A 24,305-nucleotide genomic window follows, 5' to 3' on the forward strand; every position below is an offset into this window, starting at 1 on the left:
ACAAATTTTGCAAATTTATATACAAAAAGCACACGAAACACGAGATCTTGCTTTGCTTCAAATACCTGACAGCATGAAACGATTTCTGCATGACAAAACGGGTGTGAAAATAAAAAGCGGCTTGTGAAATACGGCAAGTCGCCAGAATATATTTTTAACGTATAACATACGTATACGTATTTAATCTTAATCGAACGAAATAACATGATCATGTTGATTCATCCTAGGTCCGACGAACGCAGTTTTTAAAGCCTAGAAATTTCATTAATCAGAAAATAAATTCAACGCTTTTTCACAATCAGCACGGACTTTTCACTGTCTCGTTTAGTTAACACAAACATAAACAGTTCACCTGTTCTATTTTTTAAAGGAATTGACCGGTACAGCAATTTTTAAATAAATTTCAGAAGGAGGAAAAAACTTACCGGCCGACTGCAGTTTCCATCGTTTGCCCTCGTTCTGAGGCGACGTCGCTATTAACGATGATTGAAACAGTAGAAGGGGACGTAATTCTTTTCCCCGCGTTTTTCCGTAACGCTAAAAATTTATAGAGTTTCTTTTTAGGAACGAGAATACATTAATACACTGACATGTGCTGTTATAAATACAAGCAAGCGACAACAAAAATATTACATTACAAGAAAAGAAAAGAACTTTTTAGAGAACAGACATAAAAAAGAAAAAAAAGAAAATGCAACTTATTTTACATGCACGAGAAGTAGAATGATTTACAACAATGAGTAAAACTATACAATTTACGCAAACTCCTTAAATAAGAAAGATATATAGAAAAAGTACACATGTAGTGCTCAGTGAAAAGCATTAGAGAATATTTTACTGGGCTGTTTCGCAGGCTATTGAAGGGAAAGCTATTTTTCTATTTTAATTTTCTCCCCAAACAGGGGGAGTGAGCCGATCCTGGAGGTACTGCAATACCAGGCCAACTCGTGGCAAGAGCGGTGCAAGCACCTAACATCTCACCTAGTTGCAAAAATCAGTTTAATATCGAAGTACCCACATGGGGTACGTATCAGATATTAAGCTGATAAGAACAGATACTACACTTTGATCTTAGCCAAAAGGCCGAGAAGCGATACTCAAATCTTTCCGAGTTTCCAAAGCCTACAAATCCTATTTCTGTACTCAAACACGGTGTTTTAATTTTAACCAAAGCTACACAAATTTTGCAAATTTATATACAAAAAGCACACGAAACACGAGATCTTGCTTTGCTTCAAATACCTGACAGCATGAAACGATTTCTGCATGACAAAACGGGTGTGAAAATAAAAAGCGGCTTGTGAAATACGGCAAGTCGCCAGAATATATTTTTAAACGTATAACATACGTATACGTATTTAATCTTAATCGAACGAAATAACATGATCATGTTGATTCATCCTAGGTCCGACGAACGCAGTTTTTAAAGCCTAGGAAATTTCATTAATCAGAAAATAAATTCAACGCTTTTTCACAATCAGCACGGACTTTTCACTGTCTCGTTTAGTTAACACAAACATAAACAGTTCACCTGTTCTATTTTTTAAAGGAATTGACCGGTACAGCAATTTTTAAATAAATTTCAGAAGGAGGAAAAAACTTACCGGCCGACTGCAGTTTCCATCGTTTGCCCTCGTTCTGAGGCGACGTCGCTATTAACGATGATTGAAACAGTAGAAGGGGACGTAATTCTTTTCCCCGCGTTTTTCCGTAACGCTAAAAATTTATAGAGTTTCTTTTTAGGAACGAGAATACATTAATACACTGACATGTGCTGTTATAAATACAAGCAAGCGACAACAAAAATATTACATTACAAGAAAAGAAAAGAACTTTTTAGAGAACAGACATAAAAAGAAAAAAAAGAAAATGCAACTTATTTTACATGCACGAGAAGTAGAATGATTTACAACAATGAGTAAAACTATACAATTTACGCAAACTCCTTAAATAAGAAAGATATATAGAAAAGTACACATGTAGTGCTCAGTGAAAAGCATTAGAGAATATTTTACTGGGGCTGTTTCGCAGGCTATTGAAGGGAAAGCTATTTTTCTATTTAATTTTCTCCCCAAACAGGGGGAGTGAGCCGATCCTGGAGGTACTGCAATACCAGGCCAACTCGTGGCAAGAGCGGTGCAAGCACCTAACATCTCACCTAGTTGCAAAAATCAGTTTAATATCGAAGTACCCACATGGGGTACGTATCAGATATTAAGCTGATAAGAACAGATACTACACTTTGATCTTAGCCAAAAGGCCGAGAAGCGATACTCAAATCTTTCCGAGTTTCCAAAGCCTACAAATCCTATTTCTTACTCAAACACGGTGTTTTAATTTTAACCAAAGCTACACAAATTTTGCAAATTTATATACAAAAAGCACACGAAACACGAGATCTTGCTTTGCTTCAAATACCTGACAGCATGAAACGATTCTGCATGACAAAACGGGTGTGAAAATAAAAAGCGGCTTGTGAAATACGGCAAGTCGCCAGAATATATTTTTAAACGTATAACATACGTATACGTATTTAATCTTAATCGAACGAAATAACATGATCATGTTGATTCATCCTAGGTCCGACGAACGCAGTTTTTAAAGCCTAGGAAATTTCATTAATCAGAAAATAAATTCAACGCTTTTTCACAGATCAGCACGGACTTTTCACTGTCTCGTTTAGTTAACACAAACATAAACAGTTCACCTGTTCTATTTTTTAAAGGAATTGACCGGTACAGCAATTTTTAAATAAATTTCAGAAGGAGGAAAAAACTTACCGGCCGACTGCAGTTTCCATCGTTTGCCCTCGTTCTGAGGCGACGTCGCTATTAACGATGATTGAAACAGTAGAAGGGGACGTAATTCTTTTCCCCGCGTTTTTCCGTAACGCTAAAATTTATAGAGTTTCTTTTAGGAACGAGAATACATTAATACACTGACATGTGCTGTTATAAATACAAGCAAGCGACAACAAAAATATTACATTACAAGAAAAGAAAAGAACTTTTTAGAGAACAGACATAAAAAAGAAAAAAAAGAAAATGCAACTTATTTTACATGCACGAGAAGTAGAATGATTTACAACAATGAGTAAAACTATACAATTTACGCAAACTCCTTAAATAAGAAAGATATATAGAAAAAGTACACATGTAGTGCTCAGTGAAAAGCATTAGAGAATATTTTACTGGGGCTGTTTCGCAGGCTATTGAAGGGAAAGCTATTTTTCTATTTTAATTTTCTCCCCAAACAGGGGGAGTGAGCCGATCCTGGAGGTACTGCAATACCAGGCCAACTCGTGGCAAGAGCGGTGCAAGCACCTAACATCTCACCTAGTTGCAAAAATCAGTTTAATATCGAAGTACCCACATGGGGTACGTATCAGATATGAAGCTGATAAGAACAGATACTACACTTTGATCTTAGCCAAAAGGCCGAGAAGCGATACTCAAATCTTTCCGAGTTTCCAAAGCCTACAAATCCTATTTCTTACTCAAACACGGTGTTTTAATTTTAACCAAAGCTACACAAATTTTGCAAATTTATATACAAAAAGCACACGAAACACGAGATCTTGCTTTGCTTCAAATACCTGACAGCATGAAACGATTTCTGCATGACAAAACGGGTGTGAAAATAAAAAGCGGCTTGTGAAATACGGCAAGTCGCCAGAATATATTTTTAAACGTATAACATACGTATACGTATTTAATCTTAATCGAACGAAATAACATGATCATGTTGATTCATCCTAGGTCCGACGAACGCAGTTTTTAAAGCCTAGGAAATTTCATTAATCAGAAAATAAATTCAACGCTTTTTCACAATCAGCACGGACTTTTCACTGTCTCGTTTAGTTAACACAAACATAAACAGTTCACCTGTTCTATTTTTTAAAGGAATTGACCGGTACAGCAATTTTTAAATAAATTTCAGAAGGAGGAAAAAACTTACCGGCCGACTGCAGTTTCCATCGTTTGCCCTCGTTCTGAGGCGACGTCGCTATTAACGATGATTGAAACAGTAGAAGGGGACGTAATTCTTTTCCCCGCGTTTTTCCGTAACGCTAAAAATTTATAGAGTTTCTTTTTAGGAACGAGAATACATTAATACACTGACATGTGCTGTTATAAATACAAGCAAGCGACAACAAAAATATTACATTACAAGAAAAGAAAAGAACTTTTTAGAGAACAGACATAAAAAAGAAAAAAAAGAAAATGCAACTTATTTTACATGCACGAGAAGTAGAATGATTTACAACAATGAGTAAAACTATACAATTTACGCAAACTCCTTAAATAAGAAAGATATATAGAAAAAGTACACATGTAGTGCTCAGTGAAAAGCATTAGAGAATATTTTACTGGGGCTGTTTCGCAGGCTATTGAAGGGAAAGCTATTTTTCTATTTTAATTTTCTCCCCAAACAGGGGGAGTGAGCCGATCCTGGAGGTACTGCAATACCAGGCCAACTCGTGGCAAGAGCGGTGCAAGCACCTAACATCTCACCTAGTTGCAAAAATCAGTTTAATATCGAAGTACCCACATGGGGTACGTATCAGATATTAAGCTGATAAGAACAGATACTACACTTTGATCTTAGCCAAAAGGCCGAGAAGCGATACTCAAATCTTTCCGAGTTTCCAAAGCCTACAAATCCTATTTCTTACTCAAACACGGTGTTTTAATTTTAACCAAAGCTACACAAATTTTGCAAATTTATATACAAAAAGCACACGAAACACGAGATCTTGCTTTGCTTCAAATACCTGACAGCATGAAACGATTTCTGCATGACAAAACGGGTGTGAAAATAAAAAGCGGCTTGTGAAATACGGCAAGTCGCCAGAATATATTTTTAAACGTATAACATACGTATACGTATTTAATCTTAATCGAACGAAATAACATGATCATGTTGATTCATCCTAGGTCCGACGAACGCAGTTTTTAAAGCCTAGGAAATTTCATTAATCAGAAAATAAATTCAACGCTTTTTCACAATCAGCACGGACTTTTCACTGTCTCGTTTAGTTAACACAAACATAAACAGTTCACCTGTTCTATTTTTTAAAGGAATTGACCGGTACAGCAATTTTTAAATAAATTTCAGAAGGAGGAAAAAACTTACCGGCCGACTGCAGTTTCCATCGTTTGCCCTCGTTCTGAGGCGACGTCGCTATTAACGATGATTGAAACAGTAGAAGGGGACGTAATTCTTTTCCCCGCGTTTTTCCGTAACGCTAAAAATTTATAGAGTTTCTTTTTAGGAACGAGAATACATTAATACACTGACATGTGCTGTTATAAATACAAGCAAGCGACAACAAAAATATTACATTACAAGAAAAGAAAAGAACTTTTTAGAGAACAGACATAAAAAAGAAAAAAAAGAAAATGCAACTTATTTTACATGCACGAGAAGTAGAATGATTTACAACAATGAGTAAAACTATACAATTTACGCAAACTCCTTAAATAAGAAAGATATATAGAAAAAGTACACATGTAGTGCTCAGTGAAAAGCATTAGAGAATATTTTACTGGGGCTGTTTCGCAGGCTATTGAAGGGAAAGCTATTTTTCTATTTTAATTTTCTCCCCAAACAGGGGGAGTGAGCCGATCCTGGAGGTACTGCAATACCAGGCCAACTCGTGGCAAGAGCGGTGCAAGCACCTAACATCTCACCTAGTTGCAAAAATCAGTTTAATATCGAAGTACCCACATGGGGTACGTATCAGATATTAAGCTGATAAGAACAGATACTACACTTTGATCTTAGCCAAAAGGCCGAGAAGCGATACTCAAATCTTTCCGAGTTTCCAAAGCCTACAAATCCTATTTCTTACTCAAACACGGTGTTTTAATTTTAACCAAAGCTACACAAATTTTGCAAATTTATATACAAAAAGCACACGAAACACGAGATCTTGCTTTGCTTCAAATACCTGACAGCATGAAACGATTTCTGCATGACAAAACGGGTGTGAAAATAAAAAGCGGCTTGTGAAATACGGCAAGTCGCCAGAATATATTTTTAAACGTATAACATACGTATACGTATTTAATCTTAATCGAACGAAATAACATGATCATGTTGATTCATCCTAGGTCCGACGAACGCAGTTTTTAAAGCCTAGGAAATTTCATTAATCAGAAAATAAATTCAACGCTTTTTCACAATCAGCACGGACTTTTCACTGTCTCGTTTAGTTAACACAAACATAAACAGTTCACCTGTTCTATTTTTTAAAGGAATTGACCGGTACAGCAATTTTTAAATAAATTTCAGAAGGAGGAAAAAACTTACCGGCCGACTGCAGTTTCCATCGTTTGCCCTCGTTCTGAGGCGACGTCGCTATTAACGATGATTGAAACAGTAGAAGGGGACGTAATTCTTTTCCCCGCGTTTTTCCGTAACGCTAAAAATTTATAGAGTTTCTTTTTAGGAACGAGAATACATTAATACACTGACATGTGCTGTTATAAATACAAGCAAGCGACAACAAAAATATTACATTACAAGAAAAGAAAAGAACTTTTTAGAGAACAGACATAAAAAAGAAAAAAAAGAAAATGCAACTTATTTTACATGCACGAGAAGTAGAATGATTTACAACAATGAGTAAAACTATACAATTTACGCAAACTCCTTAAATAAGAAAGATATATAGAAAAAGTACACATGTAGTGCTCAGTGAAAAGCATTAGAGAATATTTTACTGGGGCTGTTTCGCAGGCTATTGAAGGGAAAGCTATTTTTCTATTTTAATTTTCTCCCCAAACAGGGGGAGTGAGCCGATCCTGGAGGTACTGCAATACCAGGCCAACTCGTGGCAAGAGCGGTGCAAGCACCTAACATCTCACCTAGTTGCAAAAATCAGTTTAATATCGAAGTACCCACATGGGGTACGTATCAGATATTAAGCTGATAAGAACAGATACTACACTTTGATCTTAGCCAAAAGGCCGAGAAGCGATACTCAAATCTTTCCGAGTTTCCAAAGCCTACAAATCCTATTTCTTACTCAAACACGGTGTTTTAATTTTAACCAAAGCTACACAAATTTTGCAAATTTATATACAAAAAGCACACGAAACACGAGATCTTGCTTTGCTTCAAATACCTGACAGCATGAAACGATTTCTGCATGACAAAACGGGTGTGAAAATAAAAAGCGGCTTGTGAAATACGGCAAGTCGCCAGAATATATTTTTAAACGTATAACATACGTATACGTATTTAATCTTAATCGAACGAAATAACATGATCATGTTGATTCATCCTAGGTCCGACGAACGCAGTTTTTAAAGCCTAGGAAATTTCATTAATCAGAAAATAAATTCAACGCTTTTTCACAATCAGCACGGACTTTTCACTGTCTCGTTTAGTTAACACAAACATAAACAGTTCACCTGTTCTATTTTTTAAAGGAATTGACCGGTACAGCAATTTTTAAATAAATTTCAGAAGGAGGAAAAAACTTACCGGCCGACTGCAGTTTCCATCGTTTGCCCTCGTTCTGAGGCGACGTCGCTATTAACGATGATTGAAACAGTAGAAGGGGACGTAATTCTTTTCCCCGCGTTTTTCCGTAACGCTAAAAATTTATAGAGTTTCTTTTTAGGAACGAGAATACATTAATACACTGACATGTGCTGTTATAAATACAAGCAAGCGACAACAAAAATATTACATTACAAGAAAAGAAAAGAACTTTTTAGAGAACAGACATAAAAAAGAAAAAAAAGAAAATGCAACTTATTTTACATGCACGAGAAGTAGAATGATTTACAACAATGAGTAAAACTATACAATTTACGCAAACTCCTTAAATAAGAAAGATATATAGAAAAAGTACACATGTAGTGCTCAGTGAAAAGCATTAGAGAATATTTTACTGGGGCTGTTTCGCAGGCTATTGAAGGGAAAGCTATTTTTCTATTTTAATTTTCTCCCCAAACAGGGGGAGTGAGCCGATCCTGGAGGTACTGCAATACCAGGCCAACTCGTGGCAAGAGCGGTGCAAGCACCTAACATCTCACCTAGTTGCAAAAATCAGTTTAATATCGAAGTACCCACATGGGGTACGTATCAGATATTAAGCTGATAAGAACAGATACTACACTTTGATCTTAGCCAAAAGGCCGAGAAGCGATACTCAAATCTTTCCGAGTTTCCAAAGCCTACAAATCCTATTTCTTACTCAAACACGGTGTTTTAATTTTAACCAAAGCTACACAAATTTTGCAAATTTATATACAAAAAGCACACGAAACACGAGATCTTGCTTTGCTTCAAATACCTGACAGCATGAAACGATTTCTGCATGACAAAACGGGTGTGAAAATAAAAAGCGGCTTGTGAAATACGGCAAGTCGCCAGAATATATTTTTAAACGTATAACATACGTATACGTATTTAATCTTAATCGAACGAAATAACATGATCATGTTGATTCATCCTAGGTCCGACGAACGCAGTTTTTAAAGCCTAGGAAATTTCATTAATCAGAAAATAAATTCAACGCTTTTTCACAATCAGCACGGACTTTTCACTGTCTCGTTTAGTTAACACAAACATAAACAGTTCACCTGTTCTATTTTTTAAAGGAATTGACCGGTACAGCAATTTTTAAATAAATTTCAGAAGGAGGAAAAAACTTACCGGCCGACTGCAGTTTCCATCGTTTGCCCTCGTTCTGAGGCGACGTCGCTATTAACGATGATTGAAACAGTAGAAGGGGACGTAATTCTTTTCCCCGCGTTTTTCCGTAACGCTAAAAATTTATAGAGTTTCTTTTTAGGAACGAGAATACATTAATACACTGACATGTGCTGTTATAAATACAAGCAAGCGACAACAAAAATATTACATTACAAGAAAAGAAAAGAACTTTTTAGAGAACAGACATAAAAAAGAAAAAAAAGAAAATGCAACTTATTTTACATGCACGAGAAGTAGAATGATTTACAACAATGAGTAAAACTATACAATTTACGCAAACTCCTTAAATAAGAAAGATATATAGAAAAAGTACACATGTAGTGCTCAGTGAAAAGCATTAGAGAATATTTTACTGGGGCTGTTTCGCAGGCTATTGAAGGGAAAGCTATTTTTCTATTTTAATTTTCTCCCCAAACAGGGGGAGTGAGCCGATCCTGGAGGTACTGCAATACCAGGCCAACTCGTGGCAAGAGCGGTGCAAGCACCTAACATCTCACCTAGTTGCAAAAATCAGTTTAATATCGAAGTACCCACATGGGGTACGTATCAGATATTAAGCTGATAAGAACAGATACTACACTTTGATCTTAGCCAAAAGGCCGAGAAGCGATACTCAAATCTTTCCGAGTTTCCAAAGCCTACAAATCCTATTTCTTACTCAAACACGGTGTTTTAATTTTAACCAAAGCTACACAAATTTTGCAAATTTATATACAAAAAGCACACGAAACACGAGATCTTGCTTTGCTTCAAATACCTGACAGCATGAAACGATTTCTGCATGACAAAACGGGTGTGAAAATAAAAAGCGGCTTGTGAAATACGGCAAGTCGCCAGAATATATTTTTAAACGTATAACATACGTATACGTATTTAATCTTAATCGAACGAAATAACATGATCATGTTGATTCATCCTAGGTCCGACGAACGCAGTTTTTAAAGCCTAGGAAATTTCATTAATCAGAAAATAAATTCAACGCTTTTTCACAATCAGCACGGACTTTTCACTGTCTCGTTTAGTTAACACAAACATAAACAGTTCACCTGTTCTATTTTTTAAAGGAATTGACCGGTACAGCAATTTTTAAATAAATTTCAGAAGGAGGAAAAAACTTACCGGCCGACTGCAGTTTCCATCGTTTGCCCTCGTTCTGAGGCGACGTCGCTATTAACGATGATTGAAACAGTAGAAGGGGACGTAATTCTTTTCCCCGCGTTTTTCCGTAACGCTAAAAATTTATAGAGTTTCTTTTTAGGAACGAGAATACATTAATACACTGACATGTGCTGTTATAAATACAAGCAAGCGACAACAAAAATATTACATTACAAGAAAAGAAAAGAACTTTTTAGAGAACAGACATAAAAAAGAAAAAAAAGAAAATGCAACTTATTTTACATGCACGAGAAGTAGAATGATTTACAACAATGAGTAAAACTATACAATTTACGCAAACTCCTTAAATAAGAAAGATATATAGAAAAAGTACACATGTAGTGCTCAGTGAAAAGCATTAGAGAATATTTTACTGGGGCTGTTTCGCAGGCTATTGAAGGGAAAGCTATTTTTCTATTTTAATTTTCTCCCCAAACAGGGGGAGTGAGCCGATCCTGGAGGTACTGCAATACCAGGCCAACTCGTGGCAAGAGCGGTGCAAGCACCTAACATCTCACCTAGTTGCAAAAATCAGTTTAATATCGAAGTACCCACATGGGGTACGTATCAGATATTAAGCTGATAAGAACAGATACTACACTTTGATCTTAGCCAAAAGGCCGAGAAGCGATACTCAAATCTTTCCGAGTTTCCAAAGCCTACAAATCCTATTTCTTACTCAAACACGGTGTTTTAATTTTAACCAAAGCTACACAAATTTTGCAAATTTATATACAAAAAGCACACGAAACACGAGATCTTGCTTTGCTTCAAATACCTGACAGCATGAAACGATTTCTGCATGACAAAACGGGTGTGAAAATAAAAAGCGGCTTGTGAAATACGGCAAGTCGCCAGAATATATTTTTAAACGTATAACATACGTATACGTATTTAATCTTAATCGAACGAAATAACATGATCATGTTGATTCATCCTAGGTCCGACGAACGCAGTTTTTAAAGCCTAGGAAATTTCATTAATCAGAAAATAAATTCAACGCTTTTTCACAATCAGCACGGACTTTTCACTGTCTCGTTTAGTTAACACAAACATAAACAGTTCACCTGTTCTATTTTTTAAAGGAATTGACCGGTACAGCAATTTTTAAATAAATTTCAGAAGGAGGAAAAAACTTACCGGCCGACTGCAGTTTCCATCGTTTGCCCTCGTTCTGAGGCGACGTCGCTATTAACGATGATTGAAACAGTAGAAGGGGACGTAATTCTTTTCCCCGCGTTTTTCCGTAACGCTAAAAATTTATAGAGTTTCTTTTTAGGAACGAGAATACATTAATACACTGACATGTGCTGTTATAAATACAAGCAAGCGACAACAAAAATATTACATTACAAGAAAAGAAAAGAACTTTTTAGAGAACAGACATAAAAAAGAAAAAAAAGAAAATGCAACTTATTTTACATGCACGAGAAGTAGAATGATTTACAACAATGAGTAAAACTATACAATTTACGCAAACTCCTTAAATAAGAAAGATATATAGAAAAAGTACACATGTAGTGCTCAGTGAAAAGCATTAGAGAATATTTTACTGGGGCTGTTTCGCAGGCTATTGAAGGGAAAGCTATTTTTCTATTTTAATTTTCTCCCCAAACAGGGGGAGTGAGCCGATCCTGGAGGTACTGCAATACCAGGCCAACTCGTGGCAAGAGCGGTGCAAGCACCTAACATCTCACCTAGTTGCAAAAATCAGTTTAATATCGAAGTACCCACATGGGGTACGTATCAGATATTAAGCTGATAAGAACAGATACTACACTTTGATCTTAGCCAAAAGGCCGAGAAGCGATACTCAAATCTTTCCGAGTTTCCAAAGCCTACAAATCCTATTTCTTACTCAAACACGGTGTTTTAATTTTAACCAAAGCTACACAAATTTTGCAAATTTATATACAAAAAGCACACGAAACACGAGATCTTGCTTTGCTTCAAATACCTGACAGCATGAAACGATTTCTGCATGACAAAACGGGTGTGAAAATAAAAAGCGGCTTGTGAAATACGGCAAGTCGCCAGAATATATTTTTAAACGTATAACATACGTATACGTATTTAATCTTAATCGAACGAAATAACATGATCATGTTGATTCATCCTAGGTCCGACGAACGCAGTTTTTAAAGCCTAGGAAATTTCATTAATCAGAAAATAAATTCAACGCTTTTTCACAATCAGCACGGACTTTTCACTGTCTCGTTTAGTTAACACAAACATAAACAGTTCACCTGTTCTATTTTTTAAAGGAATTGACCGGTACAGCAATTTTTAAATAAATTTCAGAAGGAGGAAAAAACTTACCGGCCGACTGCAGTTTCCATCGTTTGCCCTCGTTCTGAGGCGACGTCGCTATTAACGATGATTGAAACAGTAGAAGGGGACGTAATTCTTTTCCCCGCGTTTTTCCGTAACGCTAAAAATTTATAGAGTTTCTTTTTAGGAACGAGAATACATTAATACACTGACATGTGCTGTTATAAATACAAGCAAGCGACAACAAAAATATTACATTACAAGAAAAGAAAAGAACTTTTTAGAGAACAGACATAAAAAAGAAAAAAAAGAAAATGCAACTTATTTTACATGCACGAGAAGTAGAATGATTTACAACAATGAGTAAAACTATACAATTTACGCAAACTCCTTAAATAAGAAAGATATATAGAAAAAGTACACATGTAGTGCTCAGTGAAAAGCATTAGAGAATATTTTACTGGGGCTGTTTCGCAGGCTATTGAAGGGAAAGCTATTTTTCTATTTTAATTTTCTCCCCAAACAGGGGGAGTGAGCCGATCCTGGAGGTACTGCAATACCAGGCCAACTCGTGGCAAGAGCGGTGCAAGCACCTAACATCTCACCTAGTTGCAAAAATCAGTTTAATATCGAAGTACCCACATGGGGTACGTATCAGATATTAAGCTGATAAGAACAGATACTACACTTTGATCTTAGCCAAAAGGCCGAGAAGCGATACTCAAATCTTTCCGAGTTTCCAAAGCCTACAAATCCTATTTCTTACTCAAACACGGTGTTTTAATTTTAACCAAAGCTACACAAATTTTGCAAATTTATATACAAAAAGCACACGAAACACGAGATCTTGCTTTGCTTCAAATACCTGACAGCATGAAACGATTTCTGCATGACAAAACGGGTGTGAAAATAAAAAGCGGCTTGTGAAATACGGCAAGTCGCCAGAATATATTTTTAAACGTATAACATACGTATACGTATTTAATCTTAATCGAACGAAATAACATGATCATGTTGATTCATCCTAGGTCCGACGAACGCAGTTTTTAAAGCCTAGGAAATTTCATTAATCAGAAAATAAATTCAACGCTTTTTCACAATCAGCACGGACTTTTCACTGTCTCGTTTAGTTAACACAAACATAAACAGTTCACCTGTTCTATTTTTTAAAGGAATTGACCGGTACAGCAATTTTTAAATAAATTTCAGAAGGAGGAAAAAACTTACCGGCCGACTGCAGTTTCCATCGTTTGCCCTCGTTCTGAGGCGACGTCGCTATTAACGATGATTGAAACAGTAGAAGGGGACGTAATTCTTTTCCCCGCGTTTTTCCGTAACGCTAAAAATTTATAGAGTTTCTTTTTAGGAACGAGAATACATTAATACACTGACATGTGCTGTTATAAATACAAGCAAGCGACAACAAAAATATTACATTACAAGAAAAGAAAAGAACTTTTTAGAGAACAGACATAAAAAAGAAAAAAAAGAAAATGCAACTTATTTTACATGCACGAGAAGTAGAATGATTTACAACAATGAGTAAAACTATACAATTTACGCAAACTCCTTAAATAAGAAAGATATATAGAAAAAGTACACATGTAGTGCTCAGTGAAAAGCATTAGAGAATATTTTACTGGGGCTGTTTCGCAGGCTATTGAAGGGAAAGCTATTTTTCTATTTTAATTTTCTCCCCAAACAGGGGGAGTGAGCCGATCCTGGAGGTACTGCAATACCAGGCCAACTCGTGGCAAGAGCGGTGCAAGCACCTAACATCTCACCTAGTTGCAAAAATCAGTTTAATATCGAAGTACCCACATGGGGTACGTATCAGATATTAAGCTGATAAGAACAGATACTACACTTTGATCTTAGCCAAAAGGCCGAGAAGCGATACTCAAATCTTTCCGAGTTTCCAAAGCCTACAAATCCTATTTCTTACTCAAACACGGTGTTTTAATTTTAACCAAAGCTACACAAATTTTGCAAATTTATATACAAAAAGCACACGAAACACGAGATCTTGCTTTGCTTCAAATACCTGACAGCATGAAACGATTTCTGCATGACAAAACGGGTGTGAAAATAAAAAGCGGCTTGTGAAATACGGCAAGTCGCCAGAATATATTTTTAAACGTATAACATACGTATACGTATTTAATCTTAATCGAACGAAATAACATGATCATGTTGATTCATCCTAGGTCCGACGAACGCAGTTTTTAAAGCCTAGGAAATTTCATTAATCAGAAAATAAATTCAACGCTTTTTCACAATCAGCACGGACTTTTCACTGTCTCGTTTAGTTAACACAAACATAAACAGTTCACCTGTTCTATTTTTTAAAGGAATTGACCGGTACAGCAATTTTTAAATAAATTTCAGAAGGAGGAAAAAACTTACCGGCCGACTGCAGTTTCCATCGTTTGCCCTCGTTCTGAGGCGACGTCGCTATTAACGATGATTGAAACAGTAGAAGGGGACGTAATTCTTTTCCCCGCGTTTTTCCGTAACGCTAAAAATTTATAGAGTTTCTTTTTAGGAACGAGAATACATTAATACACTGACATGTGCTGTTATAAATACAAGCAAGCGACAACAAAAATATTACATTACAAGAAAAGAAAAGAACTTTTTAGAGAACAGACATAAAAAAGAAAAAAAAGAAAATGCAACTTATTTTACATGCACGAGAAGTAGAATGATTTACAACAATGAGTAAAACTATACAATTTACGCAAACTCCTTAAATAAGAAAGATATATAGAAAAAGTACACATGTAGTGCTCAGTGAAAAGCATTAGAGAATATTTTACTGGGGCTGTTTCGCAGGCTATTGAAGGGAAAGCTATTTTTCTATTTTAATTTTCTCCCCAAACAGGGGGAGTGAGCCGATCCTGGAGGTACTGCAATACCAGGCCAACTCGTGGCAAGAGCGGTGCAAGCACCTAACATCTCACCTAGTTGCAAAAATCAGTTTAATATCGAAGTACCCACATGGGGTACGTATCAGATATTAAGCTGATAAGAACAGATACTACACTTTGATCTTAGCCAAAAGGCCGAGAAGCGATACTCAAATCTTTCCGAGTTTCCAAAGCCTACAAATCCTATTTCTTACTCAAACACGGTGTTTTAATTTTAACCAAAGCTACACAAATTTTGCAAATTTATATACAAAAAGCACACGAAACACGAGATCTTGCTTTGCTTCAAATACCTGACAGCATGAAACGATTTCTGCATGACAAAACGGGTGTGAAAATAAAAAGCGGCTTGTGAAATACGGCAAGTCGCCAGAATATATTTTTAAACGTATAACATACGTATACGTATTTAATCTTAATCGAACGAAATAACATGATCATGTTGATTCATCCTAGGTCCGACGAACGCAGTTTTTAAAGCCTAGGAAATTTCATTAATCAGAAAATAAATTCAACGCTTTTTCACAATCAGCACGGACTTTTCACTGTCTCGTTTAGTTAACACAAACATAAACAGTTCACCTGTTCTATTTTTTAAAGGAATTGACCGGTACAGCAATTTTTAAATAAATTTCAGAAGGAGGAAAAAACTTACCGGCCGACTGCAGTTTCCATCGTTTGCCCTCGTTCTGAGGCGACGTCGCTATTAACGATGATTGAAACAGTAGAAGGGGACGTAATTCTTTTCCCCGCGTTTTTCCGTAACGCTAAAAATTTATAGAGTTTCTTTTTAGGAACGAGAATACATTAATACACTGACATGTGCTGTTATAAATACAAGCAAGCGACAACAAAAATATTACATTACAAGAAAAGAAAAGAACTTTTTAGAGAACAGACATAAAAAAGAAAAAAAAGAAAATGCAACTTATTTTACATGCACGAGAAGTAGAATGATTTACAACAATGAGTAAAACTATACAATTTACGCAAACTCCTTAAATAAGAAAGATATATAGAAAAAGTACACATGTAGTGCTCAGTGAAAAGCATTAGAGAATATTTTACTGGGGCTGTTTCGCAGGCTATTGAAGGGAAAGCTATTTTTCTATTTTAATTTTCTCCCCAAACAGGGGGAGTGAGCCGATCCTGGAGGTACTGCAATACCAGGCCAACTCGTGGCAAGAGCGGTGCAAGCACCTAACATCTCACCTAGTTGCAAAAATCAGTTTAATATCGAAGTACCCACATGGGGTACGTATCAGATATTAAGCTGATAAGAACAGATACTTTTTATATTTCAAACATTTTATTACGAAAGATATCATATCATATACTGTATACAATCAATTATAAAATCATAATATCACAGACAGTACAATTGTAACAGAAATATGTATATAATAATAGATAATACCAAATATACTTGATTAAATTATTCTATATAAATAGTAAATACTTAGACAAAGAACCTGCTATCAGGTTCATTGTTAGATATAAAAACCTAGTAGACGAGTGGAACACCCCCCTTTTTGAATAAATTACTCTATAAATCATCCAATCAAAAGAACAAAATTTCTAATTTTTCATCCACTATTCTACAAAATAGGTTGTCTTGACACCAATACTTACTAAAAGTTTCTTCCGGTAACCTCTCAAAATCTGCCAAAATTCTGAGTCTTACCTGACAAAGAAAAAATATGAATAAATCATTTGGTAAAACATGTTTCCTTTCAAATTTCTTTATATTTCTTTTAATCCATATAGTTTTACAGTATAAACCAATTAATAATAATACAACACTTTTAATATGCTTATCAGACAAATGAATATCTTCAAACATTATATGACAAAAAGACAAACTCAATATTCCCTTCGACAGGGAAAAGATCCAATTTTTTATTAATAACAACAATTGTGCAACATGTTTGCACTCAAAAAATAAATGACTAATAGTTTCTGGTGATTTCGCACACAAAGTACATTTGTTACTTTTATATACATTATAATTAAACATCAAGTTATTCACCGGTAAAATCTGGTGAACAACTTTAAACATTACGTCCCTTGAAAATTTATCTATAAATTTGTCAAAAACATTCCTATAAATAGGTTTGTAAACAACAATTGGAAACTTCGTTTCCACCTTAGGTACATACTTGTTATATTCCAACAATGCCTTGTATAATAACTTAGTGGTCAAACCACCTAAAACTTGATCAGGACACTTGTCCTTAAACAGTTTCAAAATACTAACACAATAGCTATAAAAAGGTGACATGAGATCACTATGTGGAACGGATAGTGAAGCTAATTCATTATTAAAACAACGTAATGAATAGCCCACCCAATAAATAGAAAACTTTAAATACTTTACATCTTTATTGTTAACAATATCTTGTAAATGCTTCAAGCGTAACGCTTTCAGCTTTAAATCAATATTAACTACATTTAAACCGCCCGCAACTTTATCTAAATATAAAGTGTTACGGGCTAATGGTTCCACTCTACCTTTCCAAATAAAGGAAAATATACATTTTTGAAACTTTTTCACATAAAATTGTGACATGTGTACAACTGTACCAACATACCATATTTTAGCACATGCTAAAGTATTAACTATAATAGATTTTTCCAATAAAGATAAATTTCTACTTTTCCAGTTATTTAAAACTTTCTCAAACTTTATATAAATAGGATTCCAAATATCATCTTCAGTTAAATTATTTCCAATTTTAATACCAACAATTTTCAAATTATCAACAAAATCAATACCAAATCTATGGTTTTCTTTTCTCTTTTTCCAGGCACCTAAAAACATGCCTTTCGTTTTACTTTTATTTAATTTTGAACCTGATCCTTTACCAAAAAGATCCATAAGATAAACAAATTTTTTTATACTCTCATCAGTTGTGAGAATACCCATAGTATCGTCTGCAAAAACAGATACTTTACACTCTTCAGGCGAACCTGGTAATTTTAAACCAACAATATCCTTATCTAAACAAACTTTTCGAACAAAAGGTTCTAAACATAAAATATACAATAAAGGCGATAAACTGCAGCCTTGTTTAACTGATCTAGTAATATTTACTGGATTCGAAATAAAATTATTAACAATAATAGATGACTTTAAATCATGATATAATATTTTGATCCATTTAATTAAATTCGGACCAAAGTTAAACTTTTCTAAAACAGCAAACAAAAATTTATGAATAATTTTGTCAAAAGCTTTCTCTTGATCAACTGATAAAAAACAACATTTCAAATTTTTCTGATTGACATAATCAATAATATTACGATGTAAATGGGCATTATCCAAAATACATCTACCTTTAATAGCACAGGTTTGATCAATACCAACAATCTTATCAGATACAATACCCATTCTTTTACAAATGAGTTTACTTAAAATTTTAACATCATAGTTCATCAAACTAATAGGTCTATAAAATTTTACATCAAAATGTTTTGATGGATCTTTACATATAAGAGTTATATAACTTAATTTTTGAGAATCTGACAAAGTATTCTCGTCAAAAATATTTTCATACAATTTTAATAACATAGGTGCAAATATATCAATAAATTTCAAATAAAACTCTTTACATAACCCATCGGGTCCTGGAGATTTATTATTCTCCATACCCTTTAAAGATTCAATTATTTCATCAATAGTAATACATTGCTCACAAATATCTTTATCATCAGCCTCTAATTGAGGTAAATCATTTAAGAAAAAATTCATAATATTTTCATCTATCTCTTCTTCCATAAATAAATTAGTATAAAACTTTTCAAATTGCAATACAATATCATCTATTTTATTATAAACATTATCTACATCTCTAATTTCTGTAATATTTTTCTTTTTACCTTTTTTTGCTTCTTTTTGAAAAAAATATTTACCCGGAACTTCCGAAGTATCTAAAAATTTTGCCTTACTTCGGATTTGGCTACCTTTAAAATTATCTAAATGAAAATGTTTAATCTGAACTTTCAACTCATTAATTTGTTCAAAATATTGTCCAGGTGACAATTTTTCTGCACCACATAATCTATAATATTTTCTTTCCAACTCTTTAATAACATTATATTTAACTTTATTTTTCTTTTTACAATAACTAATACAAAAATCTTTAATTTTCTCTTTAAAATAATCCCACATTTCAATACATATATCTAATTCATTAGTGAATTCAATAAACCATTCTCTAAAACTATCACAAAAAACTTTATCATTTAAAATAGAAGCATTTAATTTCCAATAACCGTCACCTTTTTTCACCTCTGTACTATTAATAAAACTAGACACAATACAATCATGGTCAGAAAAAGAAAAAGGTAAATTATAACACTGTTTAATATAAGGCTTTAAAGCCCGTGAAAAGTAAAATCTATCTAATCGACATGATATATTTTTACAATACCAGGTAACATTAAATTTCGTAGGATTTAAATGTCTATATACATCTACAAGTTCAAAATCTGTGACGATCTGACTAATTTTATCTGACCCGATAGAACCACGTTCTAGATTACCACCTTTCTTATCTATTTTAGGATTCATTACACAATTAAAATCACCCCCCATAATCTTACAATTCTGTGTTAAAATAAAAGGATATATATCATCCAAAAAAACTTTTCTCTCACCTTCATTATTAGGTGCATAAATATTTAACAATCTATATAGTACATCATCAATTTTAATATCAATATATTGAAAACGACCATCTAAATCTCTATGATACTTTACAATAGAAAAATTTAACGAGTAAGATATAAAAATAGCTGTTCCTCTACTTCTATTAGAGCCAAAATTCCAAAAACATCTATAAAAATCAAAATAATTATCCAACTTTTTTGAAATATTTGAATTAGAAACATGTGTTTCTTGTAAAAAAAGAATATCTATATGATGCTGTAAACAAAATTCTTTTAAGGTGTACTGACACTTATAATCTAATAATCCATTTATATTTAAGGTAGCTACATTCAGAACATTTTTATCAGTAGTATTCATTGTAAAAGTTAAGTTTGAAAAAAAGTAATAATATTACTTAGATAATATATACTAATCAGTCTATAAAATAAATAAAGGTATAAACACACGACACAGGTGTGATTAAAAATAGTAACAAAAATAAAACAGGTAATAATTAAATGCCTTGAAAATTTAAAGGTAATTATAAGGCAGGTGAACAGAATTTTATCAACAGGTGAACGAAAAAAAGAACAATAGAAAGTAACTTTAGAAAAGTGCACTGAGGCTCTAAATGAAAACTTTAAATCCAAATATAAAAAAGGGGGATTTAAATAAACAACCTTAATCTCAATGAAAAAAAGAATGAAAATTAAACACAAAACATGAAAATAAACACAAATACAATAATTAAATAAAATACACCTATACATATAGGTTATTACAGTCCACACATCAAATTCATAGTCCATGGGCATAGCGGCAGTCAAATCAAGGGGGGTTAAACAATATTCGTAGTCCATATTCAAGTCAAGTGTTCGCTTTGCCTATCGGTAAACTCAAAAACATACCTGGGTCGTGTCCCTTATCTTTATCTTTGTTCTTTTTCTTTCCACTTTCTTCTTCCTTCTCTCCTGAATCTTCACCACTAGCACTTCTCTGTCTCTTCCTTCCTTCTCCCGACATGTCCATCTCCTCCTGTTCGTTCCCTCCTACCTCTGAAGCGCTAATATCCGGCTCCAGGGACTGAGAATCCAAACTGCCCTGTGTAACGCGCGTGTCTTGCGTCACAGGGGTCACATCCGCTCCATCGCGTTGGCCTTGCGAGAGCCCATTGTCTGCTACTTCCTTCTGCTGGCCATCTACAAGTGTGTCCGACGCTGTTGGCTGGGGAGCCTCAGGTGTGGCTGCAACAACACCTGCATAAGAGCGCGGCTGCACTGGATGTTGCTGCGTCTTCTGGCTGGGGCAAGTGGCACGCTGATGCCCCAACCCTCCACACTTGAGGCACTGTGCCTGTCGCCCAAGCACAGTGAGGAGTACCGGCCTGTTGTATAACACTGTCCTGTAAGGTAGCTCCAGGTACTCTCTCTCCCCACAAATCATCGCACCGGCAATGACACCTGTCTTTAACCGCAAGTCTGTCCCATACACCTGGTCCTCGTACCAGAGGTGGACCTTTGTACCATAGCGTCCAAAAAACTGGCGTACCAAGTCCAGGCTCATATGCAGAGGATACCAATGTAGCCTGAACTTGACAGCCCTCCTGTCTATCCTCTCGAAACGCACCTTCATTCCCATCTTGCCGGATCTCGTGTCACCGTCTCCAACTTCACATTCCGACTCGTCCTCAAAAGACAGATACCATTCAGCACCCTCTCCACACTTATAGATGGCCGTCAGCTTCCTGATGTCCACCAAATCGTTTATCTCGTCCAGCACCTTGTCCCTGGTGTTAATTCGTCTTGGACCTTGGAACTTCACCCTCATCGTCTTCCTCATTGCATCTTTTTCATAAAACGCCATTCTGGACCGTGGGTAATAGAGTCTTCCAAACAGACGGCTACCCCCACAGTTCGCCTCAATAAGTTAAATTTTAACTAATTTACACTTTGATCGTGCCAAAAGGCCGAGAAGCGATACTCAAATCTTTCCGAGTTTCCAAAGCCTACAAATCCTATTTCTTACTCAAACACGGTGTTTTAATTTTAACCAAAGCTACACAAATTTTGCAAATTTATATACAAAAAGCACACGAAACACGAGATCTTGCTTTGCTTCAAATACCTGACAGCATGAAACGATTTCTGCATGACAAAACGGGTGTGAAAATAAAAAGCGGCTTGTGAAATACGGCAAGTCGCCAGAATATATTTTTAAACGTATAACATACGTATACGTATTTAATCTTAATCGAACGAAATAACATGATCATGTTGATTCATCCTAGGTCCGACGAACGCAGTTTTTAAAGCCTAGGAAATTTCATTAATCAGAAAATAAATTCAACGCTTTTTCACAATCAGCACGGACTTTTCACTGTCTCGTTTAGTTAACACAAACATAAACAGTTCACCTGTTCTATTTTTTAAAGGAATTGACCGGTACAGCAATTTTTAAATAAATTTCAGAAGGAGGAAAAAACTTACCGGCCGACTGCAGTTTCCATCGTTTGCCCTCGTTCTGAGGCGACGTCGCTATTAACGATGATTGAAACAGTAGAAGGGGACGTAATTCTTTTCCCCGCGTTTTTCCGTAACGCTAAAAATTTATAGAGTTTCTTTTTAGGAACGAGAATACATTAATACACTGACATGTGCTGTTATAAATACAAGCAAGCGACAACAAAAATATTACATTACAAGAAAAGAAAAGAACTTTTTAGAGAACAGACATAAAAAAGAAAAAAAAGAAAATGCAACTTATTTTACATGCACGAGAAGTAGAATGATTTACAACAATGAGTAAAACTATACAATTTACGCAAACTCCTTAAATAAGAAAGATATATAGAAAAAGTACACATGTAGTGCTCAGTGAAAAGCATTAGAGAATATTTTACTGGGGCTGTTTCGCAGGCTATTGAAGGGAAAGCTATTTTTCTATTTTAATTTTCTCCCCAAACAGGGGGAGTGAGCCGATCCTGGAGGTACTGCAATACCAGGCCAACTCGTGGCAAGAGCGGTGCAAGCACCTAACATCTCACCTAGTTGCAAAAATCAGTTTAATATCGAAGTACCCACATGGGGTACGTATCAGATATTAAGCTGATAAGAACAGATACTACACTTTGATCTTAGCCAAAAGGCCGAGAAGCGATACTCAAATCTTTCCGAGTTTCCAAAGCCTACAAATCCTATTTCTTACTCAAACACGGTGTTTTAATTTTAACCAAAGCTACACAAATTTTGCAAATTTATATACAAAAAGCACACGAAACACGAGATCTTGCTTTGCTTCAAATACCTGACAGCATGAAACGATTTCTGCATGACAAAACGGGTGTGAAAATAAAAAGCGGCTTGTGAAATACGGCAAGTCGCCAGAATATATTTTTAAACGTATAACATACGTATACGTATTTAATCTTAATCGAACGAAATAACATGATCATGTTGATTCATCCTAGGTCCGACGAACGCAGTTTTTAAAGCCTAGGAAATTTCATTAATCAGAAAATAAATTCAACGCTTTTTCACAATCAGCACGGACTTTTCACTGTCTCGTTTAGTTAACACAAACATAAACAGTTCACCTGTTCTATTTTTTAAAGGAATTGACCGGTACAGCAATTTTTAAATAAATTTCAGAAGGAGGAAAAAACTTACCGGCCGACTGCAGTTTCCATCGTTTGCCCTCGTTCTGAGGCGACGTCGCTATTAACGATGATTGAAACAGTAGAAGGGGACGTAATTCTTTTCCCCGCGTTTTTCCGTAACGCTAAAAATTTATAGAGTTTCTTTTTAGGAACGAGAATACATTAATACACTGACATGTGCTGTTATAAATACAAGCAAGCGACAACAAAAATATTACATTACAAGAAAAGAAAAGAACTTTTTAGAGAACAGACATAAAAAAGAAAAAAAAGAAAATGCAACTTATTTTACATGCACGAGAAGTAGAATGATTTACAACAATGAGTAAAACTATACAATTTACGCAAACTCCTTAAATAAGAAAGATATATAGAAAAAGTACACATGTAGTGCTCAGTGAAAAGCATTAGAGAATATTTTACTGGGGCTGTTTCGCAGGCTATTGAAGGGAAAGCTATTTTTCTATTTTAATTTTCTCCCCAAACAGGGGGAGTGAGCCGATCCTGGAGGTACTGCAATACCAGGCCAACTCGTGGCAAGAGCGGTGCAAGCACCTAACATCTCACCTAGTTGCAAAAATCAGTTTAATATCGAAGTACCCACATGGGGTACGTATCAGATATTAAGCTGATAAGAACAGATACTACACTTTGATCTTAGCCAAAAGGCCGAGAAGCGATACTCAAATCTTTCCGAGTTTCCAAAGCCTACAAATCCTATTTCTTACTCAAACACGGTGTTTTAATTTTAACCAAAGCTACACAAATTTTGCAAATTTATATACAAAAAGCACACGAAACACGAGATCTTGCTTTGCTTCAAATACCTGACAGCATGAAACGATTTCTGCATGACAAAACGGGTGTGAAAATAAAAAGCGGCTTGTGAAATACGGCAAGTCGCCAG

General features: G+C 35.1%; 16 non-coding genes across 16 annotated transcripts; all 16 read right to left on the reverse strand.

Annotated features, from left to right (window-relative positions):
* Positions 1–902: 902 nt before the first annotated feature.
* LOC139506963 (U2 spliceosomal RNA) lies at positions 903–1,095 on the reverse strand. Its single transcript, XR_011660491.1, has one exon. It is a non-coding gene; the product is annotated as a U2 spliceosomal RNA (small nuclear RNA).
* Positions 1,096–2,079: 984 nt separating this feature from the next.
* Positions 2,080–2,272, reverse strand: LOC139506975 (U2 spliceosomal RNA). Its single transcript, XR_011660502.1, has one exon. It is a non-coding gene; the product is annotated as a U2 spliceosomal RNA (small nuclear RNA).
* Positions 2,273–3,256: 984 nt separating this feature from the next.
* Positions 3,257–3,449, reverse strand: LOC139506991 (U2 spliceosomal RNA). The gene has a single exon (XR_011660517.1). It is a non-coding gene; the product is annotated as a U2 spliceosomal RNA (small nuclear RNA).
* A 986-nt stretch (positions 3,450–4,435) lies between these two features.
* LOC139506986 (U2 spliceosomal RNA) lies at positions 4,436–4,628 on the reverse strand. The gene has a single exon (XR_011660513.1). It is a non-coding gene; the product is annotated as a U2 spliceosomal RNA (small nuclear RNA).
* A 986-nt stretch (positions 4,629–5,614) lies between these two features.
* Positions 5,615–5,807, reverse strand: LOC139506994 (U2 spliceosomal RNA). The gene has a single exon (XR_011660520.1). It is a non-coding gene; the product is annotated as a U2 spliceosomal RNA (small nuclear RNA).
* Positions 5,808–6,793: 986 nt separating this feature from the next.
* Positions 6,794–6,986, reverse strand: LOC139506995 (U2 spliceosomal RNA). The gene has a single exon (XR_011660521.1). It is a non-coding gene; the product is annotated as a U2 spliceosomal RNA (small nuclear RNA).
* A 986-nt stretch (positions 6,987–7,972) lies between these two features.
* Positions 7,973–8,165, reverse strand: LOC139506964 (U2 spliceosomal RNA). The gene has a single exon (XR_011660492.1). It is a non-coding gene; the product is annotated as a U2 spliceosomal RNA (small nuclear RNA).
* A 986-nt stretch (positions 8,166–9,151) lies between these two features.
* Positions 9,152–9,344, reverse strand: LOC139506965 (U2 spliceosomal RNA). The gene has a single exon (XR_011660493.1). It is a non-coding gene; the product is annotated as a U2 spliceosomal RNA (small nuclear RNA).
* Positions 9,345–10,330: 986 nt separating this feature from the next.
* LOC139506966 (U2 spliceosomal RNA) lies at positions 10,331–10,523 on the reverse strand. The gene has a single exon (XR_011660494.1). It is a non-coding gene; the product is annotated as a U2 spliceosomal RNA (small nuclear RNA).
* Positions 10,524–11,509: 986 nt separating this feature from the next.
* Positions 11,510–11,702, reverse strand: LOC139506967 (U2 spliceosomal RNA). Its single transcript, XR_011660495.1, has one exon. It is a non-coding gene; the product is annotated as a U2 spliceosomal RNA (small nuclear RNA).
* Positions 11,703–12,688: 986 nt separating this feature from the next.
* LOC139506968 (U2 spliceosomal RNA) lies at positions 12,689–12,881 on the reverse strand. The gene has a single exon (XR_011660496.1). It is a non-coding gene; the product is annotated as a U2 spliceosomal RNA (small nuclear RNA).
* A 986-nt stretch (positions 12,882–13,867) lies between these two features.
* LOC139506969 (U2 spliceosomal RNA) lies at positions 13,868–14,060 on the reverse strand. Its single transcript, XR_011660497.1, has one exon. It is a non-coding gene; the product is annotated as a U2 spliceosomal RNA (small nuclear RNA).
* Positions 14,061–15,046: 986 nt separating this feature from the next.
* LOC139506970 (U2 spliceosomal RNA) lies at positions 15,047–15,239 on the reverse strand. Its single transcript, XR_011660498.1, has one exon. It is a non-coding gene; the product is annotated as a U2 spliceosomal RNA (small nuclear RNA).
* Positions 15,240–16,225: 986 nt separating this feature from the next.
* On the reverse strand, positions 16,226–16,417 carry LOC139506992 (U2 spliceosomal RNA). Its single transcript, XR_011660518.1, has one exon. It is a non-coding gene; the product is annotated as a U2 spliceosomal RNA (small nuclear RNA).
* A 6,290-nt stretch (positions 16,418–22,707) lies between these two features.
* LOC139506971 (U2 spliceosomal RNA) lies at positions 22,708–22,900 on the reverse strand. The gene has a single exon (XR_011660499.1). It is a non-coding gene; the product is annotated as a U2 spliceosomal RNA (small nuclear RNA).
* A 986-nt stretch (positions 22,901–23,886) lies between these two features.
* On the reverse strand, positions 23,887–24,079 carry LOC139506973 (U2 spliceosomal RNA). Its single transcript, XR_011660500.1, has one exon. It is a non-coding gene; the product is annotated as a U2 spliceosomal RNA (small nuclear RNA).
* Between the last annotated feature and the right edge of the window lie 226 nt (positions 24,080–24,305).

This window comes from Mytilus edulis, unplaced genomic scaffold (genome assembly GCF_963676685.1).
Source record: "Mytilus edulis unplaced genomic scaffold, xbMytEdul2.2 SCAFFOLD_339, whole genome shotgun sequence".
NCBI lineage: Eukaryota > Metazoa > Mollusca > Bivalvia > Mytilida > Mytilidae > Mytilus > Mytilus edulis.